The following is a 6,000-nucleotide window of genomic DNA, read 5'->3' as shown; positions in this document are numbered from 1 at the left end:
CGGTCTTAACGGCGGTGGCGGCAGCGGCAGCGGTCCTTGTCGAACGGCGTCCCACTGTCGCGGGTGCCCGTGCCATCGCGATGGCGCCGGCTCCAACCGACGCGCTCGATCGCGAGGGCGACCGCGGGTTCTTCTAGGGATCCTCCTTACACAAGAGGATCCCATCCTCGTCGCCACTGTTGTGTTTGATAACTTTGCTTTATTCAAACACTTAAAACGTACATAATAAATATGGGGATTTCGCCCTTCACGTCGGGAACAAACCGTCGAGGCTGCAACCTGGGACGCAATGCGACCTCCCCTTTTCTCCGACGAATACAACGACACCAGCGGGGTGGCATGGGACCTCGTCCCCCTCTCCGTTGACACTACAGCTGCAGCGGGGCGGCATGGAACCTCGTCCCCTCTCCGTTGAACACAGCGGCTGCAGCGGGGCGGCATGGGACCTCGCCCCCTCTCCGTTGACATTACGGCAGCAGCGGGGCGGCATGGGACCTCGCCCCCTCTCTCTGGTCTACGACGGCTGCAGCGGGGCATGGCATCTCGCCCCCTATCCGTCGAACACAGCGGCAGCAACTCAGTAACCTCTCGCGTCACCAATAATGGCACGGCACCTAGGCAGAAAGTCAATTCGCCCCTTACACTGTTGGCGCTCCTTGGGCTGCAGCCCGACGGCACCTAGCGTCTCTGCAGATGGCCTGGCAATCAGGCTTCGATCTTTCCATTGCCGGCGCTCCCTGGGCCTGCAGCCCGGCGAATCAAACATCGCCGAGTGTGTGTGTGGCTGTCCCTTCCGTCCCCATCGTGGGACGACAGCCAGGGCCACGGTCTTAACGGCGGTGGCGGCAGCGGCAGCGGTCCTTGTCGAACGGCGTCCCACTGTCGCGGGTGCCCGTGCCATCGCGATGGCGCCGGCTCCAACCGACGCGCTCGATCGCGAGGGCGACCGCGGGTTCTTCTAGGGATCCTCCTTACACAAGAGGATCCCATCCTCGTCGCCACTGTTGTGTTTGATAACTTTGCTTTATTCAAACACTTAAAACGTACATAATAAATATGGGGATTTCGCCCTTCACGTCGGGAACAAACCGTCGAGGCTGCAACCTGGGACGCAATGCGACCTCCCCTTTTCTCCGACGAATACAACGACACCAGCGGGGTGGCATGGGACCTCGTCCCCCTCTCCGTTGACACTACAGCTGCAGCGGGGCGGCATGGAACCTCGTCCCCTCTCCGTTGAACACAGCGGCTGCAGCGGGGCGGCATGGGACCTCGCCCCCTCTCCGTTGACATTACGGCAGCAGCGGGGCGGCATGGGACCTCGCCCCCTCTCTCTGGTCTACGACGGCTGCAGCGGGGCATGGCATCTCGCCCCCTATCCGTCGAACACAGCGGCAGCAACTCAGTAACCTCTCGCGTCACCAATGATGGCACGGCACCTAGGCAGAAAGTCAATTCGCCCCTTACACTGTTGGCGCTCCTTGGGCTGCAGCCCGACGGCACCTAGCGTCTCTGCAGATGGCCTGGCAATCAGGCTTCGATCTTTCCATTGCCGGCGCTCCCTGGGCCTGCAGCCCGGCGAATCAAACATCGCCGAGTGTGTGTGTGGCTGTCCCTTCCGTCCCCATCGTGGGACGACAGCCGGGGCCACGGTCTTAACGGCGGTGGCGGCAGCGGCAGCGGTCCTTGTCGAACGGCGTCCCACTGTCGCGGGTGCCCGTGCCATCGCGATGGCGCCGGCTCCAACCGACGCGCTCGATCGCGAGGGCGACCGCGGGTTCTTCTAGGGATCCTCCTTACACAAGAGGATCCCATCCTCGTCGCCACTGTTGTGTTTGATAACTTTGCTTTATTCAAACACTTAAAACGTACATAATAAATATGGGGATTTCGCCCTTCACGTCGGGAACAAACCGTCGAGGCTGCAACCTGGGACGCAATGCGACCTCCCCTTTTCTCCGACGAATACAACGACACCAGCGGGGTGGCATGGGACCTCGTCCCCCTCTCCGTTGACACTACAGCTGCAGCGGGGCGGCATGGAACCTCGTCCCCTCTCCGTTGAACACAGCGGCTGCAGCGGGGCGGCATGGGACCTCGCCCCCTCTCCGTTGACATTACGGCAGCAGCGGGGCGGCATGGGACCTCGCCCCCTCTCTCTGGTCTACGACGGCTGCAGCGGGGCATGGCATCTCGCCCCCTATCCGTCGAACACAGCGGCAGCAACTCAGTAACCTCTCGCGTCACCAATGATGGCACGGCACCTAGGCAGAAAGTCAATTCGCCCCTTACACTGTTGGCGCTCCTTGGGCTGCAGCCCGACGGCACCTAGCGTCTCTGCAGATGGCCTGGCAATCAGGCTTCGATCTTTCCATTGCCGGCGCTCCCTGGGCCTGCAGCCCGGCGAATCAAACATCGCCGAGTGTGTGTGTGGCTGTCCCTTCCGTCCCCATCGTGGGACGACAGCCGGGGCCACGGTCTTAACGGCGGTGGCGGCAGCGGCAGCGGTCCTTGTCGAACGGCGTCCCACTGTCGCGGGTGCCCGTGCCATCGCGATGGCGCCGGCTCCAACCGACGCGCTCGATCGCGAGGGCGACCGCGGGTTCTTCTAGGGATCCTCCTTACACAAGAGGATCCCATCCTCGTCGCCACTGTTGTGTTTGATAACTTTGCCTTATTCAAACACTTAAAACGTACATAATAAATATGGGGATTTCGCCCTTCACGTCGGGAACAAACCGTCGAGGCTGCAACCTGGGACGCAATGCGACCTCCCCTTTTCTCCGACGAATACAACGACACCAGCGGGGTGGCATGGGACCTCGTCCCCCTCTCCGTTGACACTACAGCTGCAGCGGGGCGGCATGGAACCTCGTCCCCTCTCCGTTGAACACAGCGGCTGCAGCGGGGCGGCATGGGACCTCGCCCCCTCTCCGTTGACATTACGGCAGCAGCGGGGCGGCATGGGACCTCGCCCCCTCTCTCTGGTCTACGACGACTGCAGCGGGGCATGGCATCTCGCCCCCTATCCGTCGAACACAGCGGCAGCAACTCAGTAACCTCTCGCGTCACCAATGATGGCACGGCACCTAGGCAGAAAGTCAATTCGCCCCTTACACTGTTGGCGCTCCTTGGGCTGCAGCCCGACGGCACCTAGCGTCTCTGCAGATGGCCTGGCAATCAGGCTTCGATCTTTCCATTGCCGGCGCTCCCTGGGCCTGCAGCCCGGCGAATCAAACATCGCCGAGTGTGTGTGTGGCTGTCCCTTCCGTCCCCATCGTGGGACGACAGCCGGGGCCACGGTCTTAACGGCGGTCGCCACTGTTGTGTTTGATAACTTTGCTTTATTCAAACACTTAAAACGTACATAATAAATATGGGGATTTCGCCCTTCACGTCGGGAACAAACCGTCGAGGCTGCAACCTGGGACGCAATGCGACCTCCCCTTTTCTCCGACGAATACAACGACACCAGCGGGGTGGCATGGGACCTCGTCCCCCTCTCCGTTGACACAACAGCTGCAGCGGGGCGGCATGGAACCTCGTCCCCTCTCCGTTGAACACAGCGGCTGCAGCGGGGCGGCATGGGACCTCGCCCCCTCTCTCTGGTCTACGACGGCTGCAGCGGGGCATGGCATCTCGCCCCCTATCCGTCGAACACAGCGGCAGCAACTCAGTAACCTCTCGCGTCATCAATGATGGCACGGCACCTAGGCAGAAAGTCAATTCGCCCCTTACACTGTTGGCGCTCCTTGGGCTGCAGCCCGACGGCACCTAGCGTCTCTGCAGATGGCCTGGCAATCAGGCTTCGATCTTTCCAGTGCCGGCGCTCCCTGGGCCTGCAGCCCGGCGAATCAAACATCGCCGAGTGTGTGTGTGGCTGTCCCTTCCGTCCCCATCGTGGGACGACAGCCAGGGCCACGGTCTTAACGGCGGTGGCGGCAGCGGCAGCGGTCCTTGTCGAACGGCGTCCCACTGTCGCGGGTGCCCGTGCCATCGCGATGGCGCCGGCTCCAACCGACGCGCTCGATCGCGAGGGCGACCGCGGGTTCTTCTAGGGATCCTCCTTACACAAGAGGATCCCATCCTCGTCGCCACTGTTGTGTTTGATAACTTTGCTTTATTCAAACACTTAAAACGTACATAATAAATATGGGACACGATACACACTCAAATACTCGGCCGCGCGCCAGCCGCACCGACGCCCCTGCCGAGAGCTCCTGCTCGATCGGCCTTCGTGCACACTCTCTCGGCGCTCGGCACACACTAAGCCTTGCGCGCTTAGTGTGTGCGACAGTGTGCGTGTACACACTGTCGTCCCCCTGGACGTTGACCGGTGGCAGCGCAACTGCCACGGCAAGTCCAGGGGCTGCCCACATCATCTCCCCCTTTATTTATCCGGAGAGGATCGGACCGACACGCGCATATTCCACTGCGGGAATATCGGTGTGGTGACACCTTCCGGCCATAGTTCCTTGTCCTGGGGCATTTTTGCGCAAATGCTGCTCCTAAGCTGCGACCCCGCTACCGGGCTACCGCAACGCTGCTACAACGTTGCAGGAAATCTCCCCGGCGGCGACCGTAATGTCCCGCTAGCCTCATCCGGCAGGAGAGCATGTCCCAGCAACTCGTGCCGCACGCTGCTACGCTGCTGCTGGCGATCTCTCCGGTGGCGACCGGTTTGTCCCGCAAGCCCCATCCGGCTGAAGAGCATTTCCCAGCAGCCCGTTATGGCATCCTGTAGCGGTGGTACAATTGCTGCAGCAAGGATGGCACACATTTCGCCCTTCACGTCGGGAACAATACGTCGAGGCTGCAACCTGGGACGGAATGCAACCTCCCCCTTTCTCCGACGAATACAACGACACCAGCGGGGTGGCATGGGACCTCGCCCCCCTCTCCGTTGACACTACAGCTGCAGCGGGGCGGCATGGAACCTCGTCCCCTCTCCGTTGAACACAGCGGCTGCAGCGGGGCGGCATGGGACCTCGCCCCCTCTCCGTTGACATTACGGCAGCAGCGGGGCGGCATGGGACCTCGCCCCCTCTCCATTGAACGCAACAGCAGTAGCGGGGCGGCATGCGACATCGCCCCCTCTCACTGTTCTACGACGGCTGCAGCGGGGCGGCATGGATCCTCGCCCTCCTCTCCGTCAAACAAAACGGCAGCAGCGGGGCGGCATGGGACCTAGCCCTCTCTCCGTTGACACTACGGCAGCAGCAGGGCGGCATGGAACCTCGCCCCCTCTCCGTTGATCACAGCGGCAGCAGCGGGGCGGCATGGAACCTCGCCCCCTCTCCGTTGACACTACGGCTGCAGCGGGGCGGCATGGGACCTCACCCCCTCTCCATTGAACGCAACAGCAGTAGCGGGGCGGCATGCGACATCGCCCCCTCTCACTGTTCTACGACGGCTGCAGCGGAGCGGCATGGAACCTCGCCCTCCTCTCCGTCAAACACAACAGCAGCAGCGGGGCGGCATGGGACCTCGCCCCCTCTCCGTCGACACAACGGCAGCATCGGGGCGGCATGGAACCTCGCCCCCTCTCCGTTGAACACAGCGGCTGCAGCGGGGCGGCATGGAACCTCGCCCCCTATCCGTCAAACACAACGGCTGCAGCGCATATAATAAATATGGGACACGATACACACTCAAATACTCGGCCGCGCGCCAGCCGCACCAAGCGCCCCTGCCGAGTGCTCCTGCTCGATCGGCCTTCGTGCACACTCTCTCGGCGCTCGGCACACACTAAGCCTTGCGCGCTTAGTGTGTGCGACAGTGTGCGTGTACACACTGTCGTCCCCCTGGACGTTGACCGGTGGCAGCGCAACTGCCACGGCAAGTCCAGGGGTCGGCACGGCTGCCCACAACAAGATATAACAAGCGTACTATGCAACTCTGATATGTTGCTTATTCCAATAAACAATACCTCACAGCACATCGCTCTAAAACAAACAACCTCAACACTCAACGATCAAAAGTGAACTGAACCAACAATCC

The sequence above is a fragment of the Anopheles gambiae genome, chromosome 2 (genome assembly GCF_943734735.2).
Source record: "Anopheles gambiae chromosome 2, idAnoGambNW_F1_1, whole genome shotgun sequence".
In the NCBI taxonomy this organism is placed as follows: Eukaryota; Metazoa; Arthropoda; class Insecta; order Diptera; family Culicidae; genus Anopheles; species Anopheles gambiae.
The sequence above is the reverse complement of the archived record's forward strand: the minus strand, read 5'-3'. Positions refer to the sequence as shown.